Here is a 9249-nt window from a genome sequence, read left to right as displayed (position 1 = left end):
TGTGTTTGTTTCAAATATATGGAAATAATTGAACAGGGATTTAAAGTGGAATTCTATGGCATAGAAAAAGAGATTAGAATCTCATAAATAGCATTGCTCCTCATGGGATGATATGCTTGCATTATTCTACATGTACTACAGTATCTGAAGGCAGTCAACAATAAACTAAGGTGGAATTCTGGTTTCACACTTCATGGTTTGGTTACTTGACAAGGCAATTGTTAAATGCTCTGCACTTCAGACTCCATATTCATAAAATGAGGATATGCTTTAGAAGCAATGCATGTAAAATATTTAGTAGAGCTCCTGGCTTATATCAAATACATTTTGAATGTTGATTAATACTATTTATTATGTTTATAGCACTGAGAAATAGAAAGGCCTGAGGGTCAAAAGGAATACAGAAGCTATGGATGGAGAAGAAGATGGTAACCTCATCATCCAAAAGAGGTTGGTGTCTGAGGCAGAACTAGATAAATCTTACTCAATAGCAGGTGAGAAGAATGGGACAGAGTTCGAAAACCTGAAGATCCAGAAGAGTGTCCAAACAGGGGGTTATGGTTTTGGGTCTCTGTATGAACAGCTGCAGAAACAGAAGGACAGGAAGCAACAGCATATGCAGAGAACTATGAATTCCAAACTACGGAAAGAAGTTTAGATGAAGATGAAAACAACTTCCTTGAGATTTCTCTGCAGCAAGAACTGATAGAAAACCAAGAAAGAGAACTGAAGGAATGAAGAAATAATCTCACCAAGGATGGAATTTCTGCAGAAAACAAGAAGGGAGTAGAGAAGAAGCTGGCTATGAAACTCAAAGAAACAAGTAACAAGTTCTCCCAGCCAAAGCTATTGGCAGGATCCCTGAAGCCTACGCGATCACAGAGTGACAATATTTAAGGCTGAAACCAGATCATGACCCAGATGACAAGATCCAAAAGGCCCTGTCTTAAAAATCTCTTGGAAGGTCTTCCCAGAGTAGCTCCTCTATCACTGACTGCTGCTGTCTGTATCAGTATCCCCTTGGACTTGGGTGCTTTCTTCTGGAGCAGCAACTCAGAGCCTTGCTCAGACAGTGAAGGTACCATCAACACTACCCAGATAATCATTCCCTCCATCTTCTGAACCAATGTCTTCCATGAGGTGCCCTAGCTCCTGACTTTACCACAGAAAGCATCTCCCCAGAGCACTGGATGTCTATTCTGACACCACCTCCCTTAAAAAAACACTCCTTAGTCTACTTTTTATGTACAGGTGGCATTTTAACTTACCCCCAAATTTTGCTATAGTTCCACTGCCCTACTTTGTTTCTTCAGTGATGCTGGTCTCTTGTTATTTACAGCTGATTTTTCAGCCCCAGCTAACCAGCATCAATTGTCCCAGTAGAGCAAAGTTTTACTTTAGGTTCTGGTCTTTTCTTATTCACAGCGATTCTTCAGCCCCAGCTGACCAGAACCCAAAGACTCTAAATTCAAAACATCACACAAACAGCCCTGATAGTCACTGCTTCTCTTTGAAGTGTCACAAGCCAGACCTCCATTGTTCACAACTCTTTCAACTAAACTATTCAAGCACCACAGCAACAAATTCTAAGCACTCAATGGCTTTTCTAGCCCAAAGTTCCAAACACTTCCACAATCCTCCCAAAAACAAGTGGGTCAGGTCTGTCACAGCAATACCCCACTCTCTGATACCAATTTCTGTCCTAGTTTGTTTCTTCATCACTGTGACAAAATACTCTGACCACTACCAATTTGGGGAGGAAAGGGTTTATTTCATCTTACATCTCCTGGGTCACAGTTCATTAGGGAGATCAAGGTAGGAACTCGGGGCAGGAACTTGGAAGCAGGAGCTGGAGCACAGACCATGGAGGAACATTGCTTACTGGCTTGCTCTCCTGGCCCCTGCTTAACCTGCTTTCTTATGCAGCACAGGCCCACCTGCCTAGGGTTGGCACCACCCATAGTGGGCTGGGCCCTCCCACGTCACTCAGCAATCAAGAAGGTGCCCCATGGATATGGCCACAGGCCAGTCCAAAGAAGGCAATTCTCCAATTGAGGCTCCCTCAACCCAGGTGTGTTGATACTAAAGCTATACAGCACATCCACTCATAGCCCAAACTGTGCTTATTTTCTCTTTCCACCCCAGTGTAGATGACCAAACCTGCCCCACTGATTGGGGGCCAGGTAGGTGAAAGTCCCACAGAAATGCTATGACAGTGCACAGGATAAGACCCAACTAGCTTGCAAAGGATTTCTCTAGTTTTTTGCTTTCTTGTTTTTCTCTTTTTCCTTTCCTTGCAGCACAGGAAGCAAGGCCAGATATTATTTTGACTTTCTATTGCAGTGGAGTTGGCTGCTTGGTTCTACACACGCTGTGTGGGTATGTATGGAACAGGGTTGACCTGTGAATAACATGGTGCATTCTTCTGCATCTTACTGATCCTGGATATTACCTGACAAAGTAAAGATTTCAAACCACACCTGCAGGACTGTGAGCTAATATCAGCCTTCATTGTAAAGCTCATCTGTGTTCTTAATTTCTCTCTGCAGATGTAGGAAGGAACTAGTAATGAAGAACTGTCCATCTTCTATCCTGCTTCTTGCTGCCTGGAAAATTGTAATTTTATTTTGAATAAAAGATTTAGTTTAAGAGTCTAAAAATAAAACAGTAGTTATTATGTATAAGTCTACTGAGGAAATGAAGCAAGAAATTTAAGTAAATTTAATTTAAGACACAAAGTCTATATTTGAGGATAATCAGAGTGGCTCAAAATTAGCTTCTTTTAATTCTATGGTGCTCAAGTGAGTTATTCTTGTATTACAATACCATTATGAAAATATTTGGAAATTTTGTCACAGGGATGTATTATTTTGAATTTTAGCCAATAGAAATATTATGCAAATAATTAAAAAATATAATATACCTTTTTCAACTATATGCATATTGAATGACACAATAGAATTAATAAAGATGTTAAAGGGCACGGCTAGAGGCGAAAAACAAAACAAACGAAGTGGAAACAAAAACAAAGCCAATAAGAGTATTGTAGCTGTAGGAGTGGGGAGCAGGTTTTCACATACGTGTAACTCCAGTACCGAGGCCAAGGTCAGGTGGACCTGGGAGCTTGCTGGCCAGCCTAGAGGAAACTAAGAACTTCAGGTTTAGTGAGAGATCCTGTTTCATAAGAGTAAAATGGAAAGTGGTGGAGCAGGACACCCATTATCTTCTACTGGTCTCTGAGGCATATACACCTTCCTCCATGTAGACACACATATAGACAGCATACCATATTTCTAAAGAGGAAAAAGCAATAGTTTTTTCCACATCAATATTGAGCATGAAAGTAGAAAGAAGAAAGAAAGAAAGAAAGAAAGAAAGAAAGAAAGAAAGAAAGAAAGAAGGAAAAAGGAGGAAGGAAGGAAGGAAGGAAGGAAGGAAGGAAGGAAGGAAGGAAGGAAGGAAGGAGGAAAGGAAACAGTGCTGTTCATGGTAGTCTCAAAAATGCTTAGGAATTGTGCTAAGAAGGTTGTGAAGGACCTCTACAATTAAAATTATGAAATCACTGAAGAAATAAATTGAAGAGGACACTAGATGCTGACAAGACCTCCTATATATCTGAGCTGAATGAATCAATATTGCTAAAATGGCATATGGAAGGAGAATATTCAGAATGCATTATATACATGTATGAAATCATCAAAGAACAAATTTATAAATTAAAATGACCACATTATAAAAACCAATCCACAGATTCAATGCAATTCTTATCAAAAAATTAATGACATTCTTTGCAGAAATCTTGAAATTTACTTATAAGCACAAAAGATCCTTAACAGCTATTACAATATCTGATTTCAAATTATACTGGGAGCCAACAGTGACAAAGTAACAAGCTATTGTCACAAAAATAGACATGTAGACCAGCGGAATAAAGGACCAAGAATGAAGTCCTTATAGCTACAGCCATTTGATTCTCAACAATGGTGTCAGAGAAAATAATCTTTGCAATAAATGGTGCTGAGAAAACTGGGTATCCATATTCAGAAAAAGTGAAACTATATTCCTATCTCTCACCCTGTACAAAAATAATTCAAAATGGGTCAAAGAAGTTAGATAAGACTTGAAACTTTGAAACCACTAGAGTAAAACTTAAAACACTTCAAAATATAGACAGAGGAAACAACTTTCTGATGAAGACTTCAGAAGTTTAGGAAACCATCAAAAGAATTAATGGTGGAATTGTATCTATTTGAAAAGTTTCTCCAGGCAGCAGAAACAACATAGTAAGTCAGTCTGCAGAATGTAAGAAAATCCTTGTCAGTTACAAGGAATTCTATATAAGATATAGAAAGAACTCAAAACTAACCATCAGAAAAACAAATAATACAATCAATACATAGACAAATGAACTGAACAGATACTTCTCAGTAAGCACAAATGAACAATAAATACATGAGAAAATGGTCTCCATCTATGGCCATCAAGAAAATGCAAATTAAAACTGCACTGACCTTCCATGCTTCTTTGTTTTATTTATTTTGCCATTTATTTATTTATTTATTTTTATTTTATTTATTTTTTGAGACTAGGGTTTCCCTCTAGCTTAAGCTGACCTGGAACTTACTGTGTAGACCAGACTGGCTTTGATCTTAGAGAGATCTTCATGTTTTTTTTTTTTTTTTTTTATGAGTGCTGAAATTAAAGGCGAGCATCCTCACACCCAGCCTGAGATTCCATTTTAACCTAATCAGAATGGAAAAAGAAAGTAAAAATTAGCCGGGCATAGTGGTGCTGGTCTTTAATGCTAGCACTTGGAAGGCAGAAGCAGGTGAATCTCTGTGAGATGGAGGCCAACCTGGTCCACATAATAAGTTCCAGGCCAGCTGGGGCTACAGGGAGTCTCAGTCCCAAAAACCAAACAAACAAACAAACAAACAAAAAAATCAAAAAGTACAAAATTAACAAATGCTGTTAAGGATGCAGAGAAATAAGAACTCTTTGTAACAGTCGATGGGAATAGAAATTAGTGAAACTGCTATGGAAGTCAATGTGTCAGCATGGAGATTCCTGAGAAGACTAGAAACATAACAGCCATAAGATCTAGCTATACCACTCCTGAGTACATACCCTAAACAATACCAAACTCAGCATACAGTAGAAATATCAGAATATCCATGCTTATTGTCGCACTAGTCACAATAACCAAGTTGTGGAATCACGAACTCCTGCGCAGCAACAGATGAATGGATAATGAAAATGTGGTATATATACAAAATTGAGCATTATGTAGACATCGAGATTACTGAAGAAAAATGGTGGAATGAGAGAGCATCATGTTGGATAAAGTAAGCCATCTCAAAAAGACAAATGGTGCGTGTTTTGGAATGTTGATTTTAAAATTATGTGAAAGCAGAGACTGGAGAAATGACTCAGCACTTACGAGTACTGCTTGCCCTTAACCTGGGACACTGGGACAAGGGTTCAGTTCCCAGCACCTACATGGTGACTAACAGCCATCTGTAACACCAGTGCCAGGGCATCCAACACCCTTTTGTGGCTTCCATGGACGCTGCATACATATGGTGCACTTACATGAAGTAAAAATAAATATATCTTTAAAAAGATTACATGAGGCTCTGGAGAGATGTCTCAAGGTTAAGAGAACTGGCTGCTCTTGCAGAGGAAGTTGGTTCAATTCCCAGCACCCACATGATGGCTGACAACTCTCTATAATGCCAGTTCCAGGGGAATTCAACAAACTCTTCTGACCTCCCTGGGCATTGTGTGACACCAGTGCACTTACATACATGCAGGCAATACACTCATACACATAAAATTTAAAAAATAATAATTTTTTAAAGTATGTGAAAGGAAGAAATGTCTATTGGGGAAGAGAAAGTGGACCCATAAGAAGGAGGAAGGAGACAGAAGAGAGTAATGGAGGTTGAATATGATCAAAGTATATAATATGCAGATATTAAAATTTCATGATGATACTCATTATTCTGTGTAATATAAATCATGTGTGCTAATAAGATGACAGATGATTGATGTATTTATCCTGATTTAAATAATATACAGTGTATGCATATATTGAAAGTATACTATATATGACATAGTAACCCATTATTATATATAATTTTTATGTCTTATAGACCTGTTGAATAATACATAAATAAAATATTTTTAAGTGGAAGAAGTGGAAACATCACAACTGGCACTGGATGTAAGAAGACTCAAAAAGTTTTGGCTTTAACAATATAAGAACAAAATATTAAAAAAATCCTCAACACTCTTCAAGGTTTTTGTTAAGTTTTAAAAAATATTATATTTGACTTTCATTGTTTGTGTGTATGAATATGAATGTATTGGCTACATGTACATAAGTGCCCTTGTGTCATGCAATGCCATGGAGGTCAGAAGAGGGCATTGGATCTCTTGAAACTGGAATTATGGATGGTTGTGAACTGCTATGTGGGTGCTGGGGACTGAATCTGGGTTCTCTTCAAGAACAGACAGTGCTCTTAACCACTGAGCCATCTCTCCAGCCTCACAAAGTTTTTGTTATTATTATTGCTTTTAGAGATGTGCTTTTGATTTCCTTTATTATTTCCACTCTTTGCTTAGGGCCTAAAAGTTTAAACAGCTATCATGTCTCTGGGTAACTTCCAATAAAATATGCATTGTCAAATACCAGGCTCAGAATTTGAACAGTACTTACTCCAGCCTTCACTCCCAGGCACATGCTGGTTTTCCATCTGCATTAAAATTCTGTGTGGTCATAGTGTGTATGCCACTAAATAAAAGTGATTTGGAGCTAAAACCTAATTTTTGAATGCTTAGCACTGAATTTTATTATTGTTGCTGTTGTTTTTGGGTTTTTGAGACAGAGTTTCCCTGTCGCCCTAGCTGGTCTGACCTGGAGTTCATGGAGATCTGTCTGCTTCTGCCTCCCAAGTGCTGGAATTGAAAGCATGCAACACCACTCAGGCACTGAATTTTAAAGAGATAAGTAAAAGTCCTTTAGATTGTCAAGGTGTCATATCTGACCAAGTTACTTTTCATCCAGGATCTCAGATCATTCGTTGGTAAAATGAGCATGTATTTACACAAAAGAACCATGCAATAATGAAACAGAATGAGTGCTGGAAACTGTGGCTGTAGTCCCATTACTTCTTGATTAAGAACACTGAATTCTAATCTTGAGTGTATTTCCTTGTGCAACTCTTAGTGGGTTAGCCAGTTCTTTAATTTGCCTATTTCTTTTAGCTTTTCTTCCTTTTCTCCTTTTATTTTTTTGGGGCGAAATATTTTATTAATTTTTTATTTTTATATGTATGAATGTATTGCCTGCATGTATGTAAGTGCACCTGTGTCATACAATGCCCACAGAGGTCACATTGAGAGCGTCAAACTCCCTGGAACTGGAGTTAATGGATGGTTGTCAGCCACCATGTGGGTGCTGAAAATTGAACCCGAATCCTCTGCAAGAGCAGCCAATGTCTTAACCACTGAGCCATCTCTTCAATGCCCCTTTGCTTTTATTTTTTTAATTTTATTTTTAGTTATCATATTTTATAAGACAAAACTTTCAAGGTTGATGCTTTCCCCCAACACCTCTGTATACATAAGGAATGTAGTACTGGGCCATGTATAGAAAGTACTATCATAATTTACCAAAATAAAGGTAAAAGTAAGCTAATAATGTAGATTATCGTTTAAGTTATTGCTATTTTTATTATTGTTTTCCTCTTGTTGAAAGCCCTGCAGTGGTTAGTAGAGGAAAAGTGAGAGCCAACTATGAGGGAAAAGTAAGCCTATAGGTTCAGTAGGTAGAGACCTACTGTCAGCTAGAAGCAGATGGAATGCAACAGGACATTGTTAGAATGATTTTTTTTTTTTGAGATTTATCTGTCATTTCAAAACCCCACTCTGGTCCCCTTATCCTTTATGAAAGCATACAAATACTAAGATCTGTACAAAACAGTAATTTATGCCACCAACTGGCCCATATGGTTCTGGTCAGGCAGCTAATCTGATTTTGAGTCACTATATGAGAGAACACAGATAAAAGTGCTTAATTTTATCAAAACTGGACTTTGGGAGTGATTTTTTTTTTAACTCTGTCAGTATGCCTATTTCCTCTGTTTGTAATAGATGGGAATTTTCTGTTATAGATCTGGGACTTTTTCACATTTACTCTTATTGTAATAAAATATATTATTTTTCTCTTCAAAAAATATTTTTCTAGGGCCTGGAGAGATGACTCAGTGGTTAAGAGCATGGGCTGCTCTTGCAGAGGGCTGGAGTTTGGTACCCAGCACCCACCTGGTGGCTAACAACCATCTGTAACTCCAGTTCCACTGGAATCCAACACTTTCTTCTGTCCTCTTTATATGCAATACACTCATACACATAAAATAAAAATAATAAATAAAATATCAGAAAGTAGTAGCACACACCTTTAATTGCAACACTTGTGAGGCAGAAGTAGGTGTATCGCTGTGAGCTCAAGGTCAACCTGGTCTTCATACAAGTTCATACAAGTTCCAGGCCAGCCAGTGCTACAGGGAGACCCCTCTCTCACAGACCACAAGGAGATGGATTTTTCCAGGTACCTAGGAACTTGCTCATATGAACTTAGAGCAGTGGTGACAGCATGCACAAGACCCATTCAAACTCAAATCAGACAAAAAACCCAGCATAGAAGTATGGAAATGGGTAAAAAAGACCCAAACTTAGATGAGGAACTACTGGCAACTGATTGTTCCTGGTTGAGAGTTGTTTTCTTCAAGGGAATGATGCTAGATAGGTTGACAAGGCTCCACTGGATGGACTCAACATGGAGGGACATTTTGGGGCACAAATGTAATTTGATGGGCCTTAACATCTATGACAGAATGCACGAAATTCATCTGGGGGTGTGGGTGGATATGGGGAGTGCAGATAGGGGAGAGAGTCAAACTTGATCAAGGTCTATTTATGAAATGCATAAAATTCAATTAAAATCAAAAACCACACACACACACACACACACAATTATCCTATAAAGGACAGGTTTTCTTGTGGCATTTTCATTTGAAGCTTTGGGTGATGTCCCCACACACCTCTCCCTCACCCCTCATCTCCCTGCCTGTCTTTCCTGCTTTACCCTTCCACTTCCCAATATATCCATCTTCTGCTTTCACAGAAATAGTTCTGTTCTCCCCCCATCTCCCTTAAGGTCTCATTTTCCCTTCTTTTTTTTTT

General features: G+C 38.3%; 1 pseudogene; it reads left to right on the top strand.

Annotated features, from left to right (window-relative positions):
* The first annotated feature begins 409 nt into the window (after positions 1-409).
* On the top strand, positions 410-1149 carry LOC103741369 (annotated as a pseudogene).
* The last annotated feature ends 8100 nt before the right edge of the window (positions 1150-9249 follow it).

Source organism: Nannospalax galili, unplaced genomic scaffold, assembly GCF_000622305.1.
Source record: "Nannospalax galili isolate Female #2095 unplaced genomic scaffold, S.galili_v1.0 scaffold139, whole genome shotgun sequence".
NCBI lineage: Eukaryota > Metazoa > Chordata > Mammalia > Rodentia > Spalacidae > Nannospalax > Nannospalax galili.
This window is presented reverse-complemented; position numbering and strand designations above follow the sequence as displayed.